Below are 12925 nucleotides of genomic sequence, written 5' to 3'. Positions count from 1 at the left end.
CTTGCTTTGTTTTGTTTTGATATGCCCAAATGGGTTACTTGAGTGAGCTAGCTGGATTAATTTTGACTTTGGAGCTCTGATGTCCTGTCCTCAGAAGATTAGAGCTATTATCAGGTATATCAGTCTAGGAGTCCATTCACTTTTCTTGTATGAATTCAGCTCAGGTGTACAGGTAGCTGATCATCAAGTGAGTGGTACAGGCTCTGTCCTATAGTCATAGAGGTGTAGGAGTGATTGGTGTAGGTACTGGTATCTGGTTGCAGCAGGGGGTCACTCTCTGAACAAGGCAGGAGGCAGAGGATCATCCCCCATGTGTTTCTGACAAAAGCATGTCCCTGTTCCCTAGAGTGTACAGGTGGGCGGGTTCTGCAGACAGACCATGGGCACCCAATGTTTTTGGTTGTAAGGACTGGGAGGTACCAGTTACCCTTATACCTCTGTTGTGGGTGGCTGGGTGACCTGAGTGGAGCTACCAGTCATTAGGCCACTGATGTGGGTAGGTGAGGACCTTCTTTAACAGGCAAAGCAATGTCAAACATCAATCACCCACCTCTCCGCCACACAGCTGAAAGGGTTGGAGTCTGCCAACAAAGGCCTATCCCCCTGAAATAGGCCCACACAGGTCCATGCAGAAGGGAAAGGTGCTCAAAGTCCGTGGACTGTTTATGCCTGGACAGGAGCCACTTCTGTCCTGAGCTTCTCCAGTTAGTGTAGCTGGCATATTATCTTTTCCCCTAGTTGAAAATTTATCAGCAAGGCAGGGAGGATGGCTCTAGGTGCTCAGCAGTGCCTATCTCAGTCCCAGGGAATTCAGCACTGAAGCCTGCTTGGAAGCGGTGGGAGGCTGTAAAATATACACAAGTACTTAGCTTTTGCTGAGAGTGCCATTCTTCTCTGGTTCCAGAGGTGTGAGTAGGCTGTGTTGCTGGCTGACTCTCCCTGAGGAAACTGCGGCCCAACACTAATACCAGCCTTCCACTGCCACTCCCGGGAATGGAGTGGTGCCTGCGGGCTCCCTGTGATTCAGGTCTGGTAACTCATCTCCACTTTTGAACCATCTCTTCCTTCCCCTGCCCCTCAGCTCGTTTTCTAAGCTAGCCTCTGATGTTCAGGGCTCCTAGCTTGTCATAAATGTACTCATTTCACTTGTTTTCTCGGGTCTTTGTTGTAAAGAGGGCTCACTGGAAGCGTCTGTGTACTCCACCATCTTGGCTCCACCTCTGCATCTGAGTTCTTAAATGCTCGCAAGCAGCCATCTATGATGCATGATTGGTCTCAGCCCACCTGGAGCAAATGAGAATGAAGAACACCAAAGCCACGTGGCCAATATGGGGCCAAGAGACAGAAAGGGCCACATAAACCAGAGACTACATCAGCCTGAGTCCAGAAATGCTAGATGGTGCCCAGCTACAACATATGACTGCCCTGACAGGGAACACAATAGAGAATACCCAATGGAGCAGGAGAATCGTGGGATGCAGGCCTCAAGTTCTCATTAAAAAAAACAGACTTAATGGTCTGACTGAAACTAGAGAGACCCCCTAGGTCATTGTCCCTGGACCTTCTTCTAGCCCAAGACTGGCACCATTCCCAAAGCCAACTCTTCAGAAAGGGATTGGACTGGAGTATAAGACAAAAAATGATGCTGGTGAGGAGTGAGCTTGTTGGCTCAAGTAGACACATGAGACTATGTGGGCAGCTCCTGTCTGGAGGCAAGATGAGAAGGTAGAGGGGACAGGAGCTGGTTGAATAGACATGGGGAATACAGGATGGAGAGTAGGAGTGTGCTGTCTCCTTAGGTAGAGAGCAGCTAGGAGTACATAATAGTAAGGCATATATAAGGTTTTGACTGACTTGATTTGTAAGCTTACAGTTAAAGCACAATAAAAGAGAAAATGAACAAACAAACAAAACTGAGAACTTCCCAGGTATTGTTCATTGTCAGGAAAGTGTATTAAAAAAAAAAACCAAAACTGTGGTATATCCATAGACAGTAACACAGCTCAGCAATAAGAAGGGATAGCTCCCTTATTAGCAATTGTATCATAACTGAGAATACTTCTTAAGCAGGCTCATTTATTTTAGGAGGACACCAAACATCATCTTGCTGTGGTTCTGCATCATGAAGTTGGCTTATCAAAGGCTAAATTAACCACGTAACTGGTTCATGTCTAGTTGTAAGTTTACAAACATGGTAAAAATCCAATGCTTGTTAGGAAATCAGTTTCTTTAATGAAGAAGGGAAAAAAAGCACCCGGGGGAGGACCCTCGGGAAGTTCTGGGGTCACCTCAAAAAACGGGGGAAAAAAAAGGTTGTCTTCTTATGAAATGACCCTGAATTCCATTCACAACATAAATCTCTGATTGTTAATATATAAAGGAATAATTCCTGCTTCCCTTCCAGTAGGGAGAGATGAATGACATGTGCATGTACTAAAATCATCAGGAGCATCTTCACATCTTTTCTACTGGACTCCATCTCTAAAAATGTTGGATCATTTATTTTACCAAGTCGAGACTTAACACAACTTTTGAAATCTTCACTTTCAGAAAGACATCCAAAATTAAATATAGGAAAAATCGTCATTCATATGGAGTAACATCTAGATCTGTCCTATGGAACTGATCATTTGTCTGCAACTCTGAGGCTTGATTATGTCCTCACAAGCAACTTCACACTCTGGATTACTGAGTCATCAGAGCTTAACATTTCCTTTCTTTTGTGGTCTGATCGTCTATAAGATTCTACGGTCCTTTGAGACTTTTCCAAAATGTCTCAAGTAAAACAATAGGGGCCTGAGTATCCTTTTCTAAAAGCCCAATATTAAACACTAATAAGGTTCCATTTGCTCTACTCTATGCAATTTATTTTATTATCATGTTTTTCTTAGGAGACAGGGTTGTCAACTAACTGCCACAAGTTCCATGGCTCTTCATGTGAAATAACTCAGTCTTGAGAGGAACAATTGATCTTCCCAGGAAGATTGATCTTCTCATAAAACTTGAAATAGGTCAAAATGAAATGGAATGCATGAACATAGATATCCTAGGCATTAGTGAGCTGAAATGGACTGTTACTGACCATTTTGAATCAGACAATCATATGTTCTGCTGTGCTGGAAATGACAACTTGAAGAGGAATGGCTTTGCATTCATCATCAGAAAAAATGTTTCAAAATCTTTCCTGAAGTACAATGCTGTCAGTGATAGGATAATATCCACACACCTACAAAGAAGACCAGTTAATATGACTATTATTCAAATTTACACTCTAAACACTAAGGCCAAAGATGAACAATTTGAAGATTTTTTACCAACTTTTGCAGTCTGAAATTGATCAAACACGCAATCAGGATGCATTGAGAATTACTGGTGATTGGAACGCAGAATTTGGAAACAAAGTAGAAGGATTCATAGTTGAATTATATGGTATTGGTGATAGAAATGATGCCAGAGATTGCATGATAGAATTTTGCAAGACCAATGACTTCTTCATTGCAAATACCTTTGTTCAAGAACATAAACAGCAACTATACAAGTGGACCTTGCCAAATAGAATACACAGGAATCAAATCGACTACACCTGTGGAAAAAGACAATGGAAAAGTTCAATATCATCAGTCAGAATTAGGCTAGAATCCAACTGTGAGAAAGGTTATCAATTGCTCATACACAAGTCCAAAATGAAGCTGAAGAAAATTAAAACAAGTCCACGAGAGCCAAAGTACAACCTTGAGTATATCCCACCTGAAATTAGAGACCATCTCAAGCATAGATTTGATGCATTGAACACTAATGACTGAAGACCAGATGAGTTGCGGAAAGACATCAAGAACATCATGAATGAAGAAAGCAAGCGGTCATTAAAAAGATAGGAAAGAAAGAAAAGACCAAAATAGATATCAGAATAGACTATGAAACTTACTCCTGGAACATCAAGTAGCTAAAGAAAAAGAAGAAATGATGAAGTAAAAGAGCTGAAAAGAAGATTTCAAAGGGTGGCTCAAGAAGACAATGTATTGTGATGACATGTGCAAAGACCTAGAGTTGGAAAACCAAAAGGGAAGAACACACCTGGCATTTCTCAAGCTGAAAAAACTGAAGAAAAAATTCAAGCTGCAAGTTTCAATATTGAAGGACTCTACAGGGAAAATATTAAATGATGCTGGAAGCATCAAAAGAAGACAGAAGGAATACAGAGAATCACTATACGAAAAAGAATTGGTAAATGTTCAACCATTTCAGGAGGTAGCATATGATCAGGAACTGATGGTACTGAAGGAAGAGGTCCAAGCTGGTGAAAATTCATATAATTTTCACTAGTTCCAAGTTCTTCTATGTATTGTCTTGTTTAATCGTCATAAAAACCTATGAGCAAGTGTATCTGTCAGAGTGGGCTAGGATTCCACCCCACAGCCCCTGTGGCTTCAAGCAACAGAGGTTTATTTTCACTCTAGACATATGTTCATGGTGAGCTAGAGGAGTGCTGGATGCAAAGATTCCTCATCTTAGTCACTCAGGGACCCAGGCTATGATGGCAGCCATCTGGAATGTTGCTGTTCAACACGGTAGAGGAAAGACATGCATGTGAAAGTCAAAATGCCATGGCGATTTACCTAAATAACTGATTGGGTCATAAAATAAAGAATATTGCCTATGAGTACTAAGCTTCTTAAAAAAAATCCATAAGAAGCCAAATGGTCAACAGCTACTCTAAATTGGACGAGAAGGTAAGGGGACAGGAAAACTAGATTACTGGAAACAAAACAAAACAGAAATAATGGGAATGTTGACACATTGTGAAAAATGTAACCTATGTCACTGAATGATTTGTGTAGAAATTGTTAAACTGAAACCTAAATTTCTGTGTAAACTTTCACAGAAAACACAATAAAATATTTCTTAGAAGTGCTGTGCTTGCTACTACCAAAATGGTGACTTTGTACTGAGTCCTGTTCTTAGTGCTGGAATGCCCCAGCCTGAAACTGAAGAAGCTGACCTGGGGGCACATGCAGTTGGCCATGATGGTGTACGATCTGGTGGTGGTGTCTTACTTCCTCATCAGTGGAGGAATACTTTATAACGTTATTGTGGAACCTCCATGTGTTGGCGCTATGACTGATGAACATGGCATCAGAGGCCAGTAGCTTTCTTGACCTACAGAGTAAATGGGCAATATATTATGGAAGGACTCTCATCCAGCTTCCTGTTAACATGGGGGGGGGGTTAGGTTTCATAATCCTGGACCTATCCAACTCACCAAATATTCCAAAACTCAATAGATTTCTTCTGTTCACTGAATTTGTCTGTGTCCTATTGAATTTTTGGGGGGGTAGGGTATTCATGAGAATGAAGCTGCTGAGCTATCTGATGGGTTAGATTGTGTACATAAATACTATGGTCCTCGATATAGAGGCAGTTAATATTTTTCTTTTCATAGAGAACACTAACAGTGATCGTTATGGAGATGGAACTGATAGGCTTTTCATCTTTCAGTTTCAGTTTTCCATCTTTTCCAATCATTCATACTCCCAAACAATATTACCCTTTAAAAGAAAAAAAAAATTAGAATCTTTATGGGTTTTCACATTTTTTTCTTGTATGCAATGTTTTACCATTTTTGAGCTTTCTCTTCAAAATAAGGAAGAAACAAATTCACGAACAAGACAAAAATCTTTAGGAGATGTGCCAAGAACTCTTTTTGCCCTCCAGGATGCTAAGCTCAAGGGAGGAAAACATGTCTTTGCTTGAGGCCTATATTTTTATATTATTAAAAAAAAAGTAAAAACTCCCATTGTGATGCACTATCATTCTCTGAGGGAAGGAAAACATTTATCTGTATCTCATTGTTCCCCTCTTTCTCACTTTCGACTTAGCGCTTAAATCAATGCGTAAGCCGAATATGTTCTTGTGAGTGAATATTCAGGGGGAAGGGGAATAGTAGGTTTCAAAACTCTCAAATAAGAAGGTATGTATTCACATATATATATATATACACTTTTTAATTTTAGCTAATAGATGACTAAAGGGTAATTCTTTGAATTGTAGCACCAAATCTGTTTTTAATAGTGAAATTGTTAAATATTTTAAGAGCAGACGGAAAAACAAAATAATCCTGGTGAATAAAATTCTGGGAATAACATAATGTGCTATAAATAGGAATGTATTATAGAAAACCTCTTCAAAAAATCATGCATTTATTGCAGAAAATGAGAGATTAACACAAATAATTTCACCAGAATTCTTCATTGATTTATTGTTTCCATAAGGATTACTTGGACCAACTATGCGCAATTTTTACATCATATACAAAGGATTCAAAATAATAAATCAAAATTCTGTTCTCAAGATATCATTGGCAACAAAGAAGCAGGCAAAAGAAAGTAAGCTACATTTTATAGCTTGCTATGAAAGGGATATTGCTGAGTAATTAGGGGAAGAAGAAGAAGGTATAACTGATTGTGTCTGCAGCTGAGGGAAGTCATCTTTAAAAGGATGCCTTTTATCTTTAGGGACATATATATGGTATACGTAATGTCTCTTCTCAGTACAGACATCATCCTGATATACCTGAGGTTGGGCAAAAGGGATGCGAGGAAGTTAAATAAATTATACAGGTAACAGAAGACGATGAATTCCATAGGGTTAATTAGGTTGGAAAGAAGGTGGAATTCAAAATGTAGTAGAACCAGATGAACTGTAGTTTGGTCACCAGCCTGGCTCAGGTATCTTAGTATTGAGAAAACAAAGTCAACATGGGATTGCTGCAGAGTAAGACTTTGGAGGAAAAAGAAGGAATGGGAGATTATAAGGAGGAATGGAAATTGACAGAATTAGAAAAGAAATGAAGCAGCCAACATGATAGATTTTGAGTAATGTGAGTGGAGTTTCTGAAAAACTTGAAGATAAGCAAAGGGAAATGAGAGAGTCAGAGCAAGATGTATAAGAGAGATGTTAACATTAAAGTTTTGGGAGATGAGGAAATTATAAATGATTAAAAATTGTATGCTATAAAAATAAATAATACACTCATGACTTTGGAGTATGTTTCTGAAATGAAACCTACGTACAGGTCAAGGAATGCTCTGAGAGGCATTGATTTTGTATCAGCTTTGTGTTTTTTTGTGTGTGTATAAATTGTTGGTAGAAGTGGGGATAAAGAAGAAATCTCTGAACCAAGTGGCAATGTCTTCAACAAATGGGTAAAAGTCCACTGACTGCTGGTAAATGACCGAGTTGATAGAAAGAATCAGGAGGGAATACAATATCATGAATGGTAAAAGAATTCATTCCCGGAAAGTGAGGTCACCATAGTCAGAAAGTTGCTATGGGAAAGTGTTTTCTCATCCTCACACTTTCATCCACAGCTCAGTGACAAAAGATTACAGTTTTGATCTGGTTATTTTATAACTTTAAGAATGGCAATAGGTTAACAAAAAATAAAGTGTAAAGTGCAGTTTACCATCCTTTCTTTTGAGAAAATTATACCTACTTACATACCAGTGGGACAACTACAGCATTTAGTAATAACAAAAAAAGGAGATGGCATACATCAGAAATAGTAAAATTTTATAGTGTCTACGAGAATTTGAAAATCTGATTACTATATGAAAGAGGTGGTTAGTAGTTAAATATATTATTTTTAGTTGCCATGGAGTTGATTTCAACATATGGCAACCACATGTGTGCAGAGTAGAACTGCTCCATAAGATTTTGAAGGGTGTGACTTTCAGAAACAGATGCCAGGCCTCTGGGTGAGTTTGAAATACCAACCTTTCAGTTAGTAGTCTGGCGTTTAACCATTTGCACCACCCGGTTAAGCATATTCATGTCAAATAATGAGGGAAACAGATGCCAGGCCTCTGGGTGGGCTTGAACTGTCAACCTTTCAGTTAGGCCATTTGCACCGCCCACTTAAGTATATCTATGTCCAACAATGAGGGAAGAATCAACATGAAACAAAAGACATGGAGTTTCTTTCATTGTCCCACAACCACTTTCTTAGACACCTTTGCCTGAGAGTCCTGTAAAGGGTTTCAGAAAAGCAAGACACCCAGTAAAGGTTTTGATAGGTAAGAGAGAATACTGCTACCTCCTCTAGAGAAAATAGCAAGTGTGAGCTGCTATGAGGAAGGGACCTGGAACCCAATTCACAAGCACTGGGCTCTGAAGAACATCGTAGGTTAGCTAGAGACTGTATCAAGTGATCAGCAAGAGACCAAAGGACAAGTATTTAACCCCAGGAATACTTGTGAATATCAATATAAAAAATGTATTCTTGCAAGAGGAAAGGAAAAGGAAATAATGAGATCTGTCACCGGGGGTATAAGTTTCAGATTGTGAAGAAAATTATCCAATAAAAGTGAATATTTCTAGCGGTTCAGTGTAAATATTATGATTTCTAACATAAATAAGTCGAATTCACAAAATCAAATATCAATTGTATGATTACAGTGGAAAAAACAATGTATTGGCAAAATAAAAAAAAAATGTCCTATTCAAAGAATGTGCATTTTGATTTTGAGAAAGAAATCATTTTTTCTTGAAAGTACTTGAGATTGGTCTAACCAGCCTGTCTGTGTGAATATCCAAAGAGTATATCAAAAAATAGGAGCCTCTATGGCACAATGGCTAAGTGCTGGACTGCTGACATAAAGTTGATGTTCTGAACTCACCCAGCAGCTCTGCAGGAGAAAAGATCTGGCAATCTGCTCCTGTAAAGATTACAGTCTAGGAAACCTTATGGGGCACTTCTACTCTGTCATAAGGGTTGCTATAAGACAGAATTAACAGCACACAATAAACAACAACCTTATCATAAATAAAAGATACAATTGGAAAGCTTTCAAGCAAGCAGGGTCTGAAATGTGCTCTATTATATACACACTCACACTCAAGCACACACACACACATATCCTTGAGAATGAGATGGTCTCTACAATGTCATATTTTGCTCTTCTAGATTCATTAGGAAGATGGAAAGGGGAAACCTAACAGTTATCAGTGAATTTGTCCTTCTGGGACTTTCCAGCTCTGCAGAACAGCAACACCTCCTGTCTGTACTGTTCCTCTGTATGTACTTAGTCACCATGTCAGGGAACATGCTCATCATCTTGGCTATTGGCTCTGACTCTCGCCTCCACTCCCCTTGTGTATTTCTTTCTTAGCAACTTGGCATTTGTTGACATTTGTTTTACTTCCGATATAGGCTCCCAAATGGTAGTGAACAGTTTGGCTGGTTAAAAATCTATCTCTTTCTCAGGCTGCCTCACTCAGCTTTTCTTCTTCATTTCTTTTGTGAATATGGACAGCCTCCTTCTCTGTGTGATGGCCTGTGATAGGTATGTGGCAATACACCACCCTTTACATTATACCACCCTAATGACTCTTCGCCTCTGTGTCCAGCTGGTGGCTGGACTCCAGGTAGTTACCTATCTTCATGCCCTCCTACACACTGTCCTCATAGCACGTCTGTCCCTCTGTGCCTCCAACGTCATCCATCATTTCTTCTGTGATCTCGACCCACTACTACAGCTCTCTTGCTCCGACGTTTCCTTCAATGTGATGGTCATTTTTACAGTGGGAATTCTATTGACTCTCACACCCCTTATCTGCATCCTCATATCTTATGGATTTATCTTCTCCACCATCCTGAAGATAACTTGTACTCAAGAGAAGCAGAGAGCCTTTTCCACCTGTAGCTGCCACCTGTCAGTGGTGGTGTTGTTCTATGTCACAGCCAGTGCTGTTTACTTCAGCCCCTCCTCCTCTCATACCCCTGAGAGAGACACTCTGTCAGCCATCATGTATACCGTGGTGACTCCGATGCTGAATCCTTTCATCTACAGTCTAAGGAATAAGGATATGAAGAGAGCACTTCAGAAAACATTTCATAAGGGCAGAGTCTTTTATCAAAAATCACGAACTCCCAGGCTGAATTAAACCAATGAATTTGGTGATAAAATAAAACGTATTTCTAGGGGAAATGAGAGCAGCCAACTGTTATTAAATGCATTTTTAATGACGGAATGTGCGCTATTCATTTCATCTGGACATAACATTTAAACACTTGATTAAAGGTATGAGATTTTGAGATCCGTTTCTCAGATAATGAAAGTGACTAGGGGAAGTTACATGGTGTGCATGCAGCTCACAGATTGTAAGCGTCTTAGTCATTTAGTGCTGCTGTAACAGAAATACCACAAGAGGATGGCTTTAACAAACGGATGTTCATTCTCTTACAGTCTGGAAGGCTTGAAGTCCGGATTCAGGGCATCAGCTCCAGTGGAAGGCTTTCTCTGTGAGCTCTAAAGGAAGGTCCCTGTCATCAATCTTGCCCTGGTCAAAGAGCTTCTCAGGCACAGGGACCCCAGGTCCAAAGGATGTGATCTGCTCCAGGTGCATCTTTCAGAGGTCCCCAACACTCTGCTTGCTTCCCTTTCCTTTAATCTCTTGTAAGATAAAAGTTGGTGCAGATCACACCCCAGGGAAACTCCCTTTACATTGGCTCAGAGACGTGACCTTAGTAAAGTGTTATAATCCCACCCTAATCCTCTTTAACATAATCTATTCTTGCCTTATTAACCACAGGCAGAGATTAGGATTTACAAAACAGGAAAATTACAATCACAAAATGGAGGACAACCACACAATACTGGGAATCATGGGCTAACCAATTTGACATATATTCGGGGGGACATAACTCAATCCATGACAGTAAGTAAAGGAAGAATCTCTGACTTCAATACATATATGCCCTAGTGATGAGATGTAAGTCTCTATGATGACTTTTCTAGGTAGTAAGATAACTTGTGATGAAATTAATATTTATGAGTTCAGATTTTTAATTAAATAGACACAGACTCCACAACTAGATATTCAACTTAGCAGAGTAGTGAGGCCATCTCATTTTAAATACTCTATTCTCTTAAAAATTTTTCAAAGAATTTATTTGTTTTAGAGAATATGTGTTTTCCTCCAACTGCCTCTCCCTACAAACACAGCCCATGATGTTATTCTTTTGACCCATGTCCTTGTAATACTTCGTTGGTCACAGAATCTCTTTCCCAGCTGTAGCCACAGGCCAGATATCAGCTGATCTCTTTCCACTAGGAGTATTGAGTGCATTTCAGGTTTAGAGAAAGTTTGTTTTTGCTTTTATTTTTTTTTAATTTAAGATGGAAGGGTATTTTTCTTTTCTTTTAGTCAAGTATGTGTCTTTTATCTGTAGAAAACATCAACTTCTTTCAAGAGGAAACCACATACCCAATACTATGGGTTTTATTTTATTCTAAGTCCACAAAACAATCATACACAGTATGCCAACATTATTATATTGGGGGGAGGTTATTCAATCTAATAATCTCCATGTTGGGTATTGACATTCCAATTCAACATCATTGTATATTCAACCTACCCAGGTTCCTTTTTACATTCTCACATCCTGGGATGAGTTAAGGTCATGCCTACCTGACCTTTTCCAACCTTAAAAAATTTCAGCTATGGCATGTTTGTAAATGATGGCTTGAGGGAAGACATATGCTCTATAAACATACACACATACACACCTTCTCAAAGAAAATAAAATACATACAAGCCTACCAAAACTTAATTCAGGAAAAAAGAAAAAATATTAATGTGTCTTCCAAAAATGCAACAAAACTTGTTAAAATATTTTATATCTTCTAACTTATTTACCAGAAGTCCCTGGGTCGTGGAAATAGCTAAGCACTCAACTACTAGCTGAAAGGTTGACAGTTCGAAAGTACCCAGAGATACCTTGGAAGACAGACCTATCATGTGCTTCCAGAAGGTCACAGCCTTGAAATCCCTATGGAGCAGTTCAGGTCTATACACATGGTTTTGCCGTAAGTCAGGATCAACTCCACAGCAACTAACAACAATAAGATATTTATCTAATTTACAATGTCTAATAAAGAACAGAGATTCACTCAATTAAGAAACAAAAGATTATAGAGAGAGGGAGGGAGCGCATTGGTAAGGTTATTTGTAACTTAACAGCTTTAACCAGTAACAATGACTATTTGCTTTATGCTTGTATAGCTCAATGACCGCCTGTTCCAAAGGCAAATTCAATTCCTCACTATGGATTTACATGCAAGAAACTGCTTGGGTTTGTGTGAATGATGGAATCCAAGCTCCTCCAAGCACCTATTTGCTTCACTTTTTGCTGAACCTTATCATTAAATAGGAGGATGTTTGTGAAACATTTGAAGAGGATAATATAGAATTTTCCGTTTCTCATAGTTGTGTCACTTCAGCTGATTATTTAGAGAAAAAAGAGGTCAAGTAATTAGAGTTACATCACTATATTGATTTGAAGAGGTTATTAAGGATCACAGATTAATGTACAAAATTTGGACTAACCTAGGGAAGAAAGAAATTATGCATAGAATGAAAAGAATAATTTTATAATTTTATTCCTTACTTTTTTTTTTTTTTGGTAAAAGAGACATTGGTCATATAACACTGAAAGCATGAGGTGATGAGCACTATGCACATGGTCCCCAAGGATTTTTTCCAGGTAGATGAAAGCCTTCATTTAACTTTTTAAGGTCAAGTAGGAGGTAGTTAGGATGATTTTTTGCTGTCTTATAGGAAGAAAAAAACAAACAAACAGAAAACAATAATTAGAGAAGTCTACAGATTACAAGGTCCAAAAGTAATTCTGTGTGAATGGAGCTGGTGTTATCTAGGAAACAGTGGATAGTAATAAAAAACATTGACAATAGAGCCAGGAAGTCCTAAATAACACAAGAGTTTAGTTAGAGTAACAGGAAACTAGGAAAATCAAAGTAAAACAATGATAAGGCAAATAAATGATACATACATATATTAAAAAAATTCCCAGAAGAAACGCAGATTTAACTTTTTTTTTTTTGTAATTTCATTTTTAAGATTCGAA

The 12925-nt window shown here is 38.7% G+C and overlaps 2 pseudogenes; both read left to right on the top strand.

Moving 5' to 3' along the window:
* The first annotated feature begins 4931 nt into the window (after positions 1-4931).
* On the top strand, positions 4932-5379 carry LOC126060024 (oligosaccharyltransferase complex subunit OSTC-like; annotated as a pseudogene).
* A 3596-nt stretch (positions 5380-8975) lies between these two features.
* On the top strand, positions 8976-9942 carry LOC126059448 (olfactory receptor 1C1-like; annotated as a pseudogene).
* Positions 9943-12925: the final 2983 nt, after the last annotated feature.

The sequence above is a fragment of the Elephas maximus genome, chromosome 16 (assembly GCF_024166365.1).
Source record: "Elephas maximus indicus isolate mEleMax1 chromosome 16, mEleMax1 primary haplotype, whole genome shotgun sequence".
Classification (NCBI taxonomy): domain Eukaryota; kingdom Metazoa; phylum Chordata; class Mammalia; order Proboscidea; family Elephantidae; genus Elephas; species Elephas maximus.
Note: the sequence above shows the minus strand (reverse complement) of the source record. Positions and strands in the feature narration are given on the sequence as shown.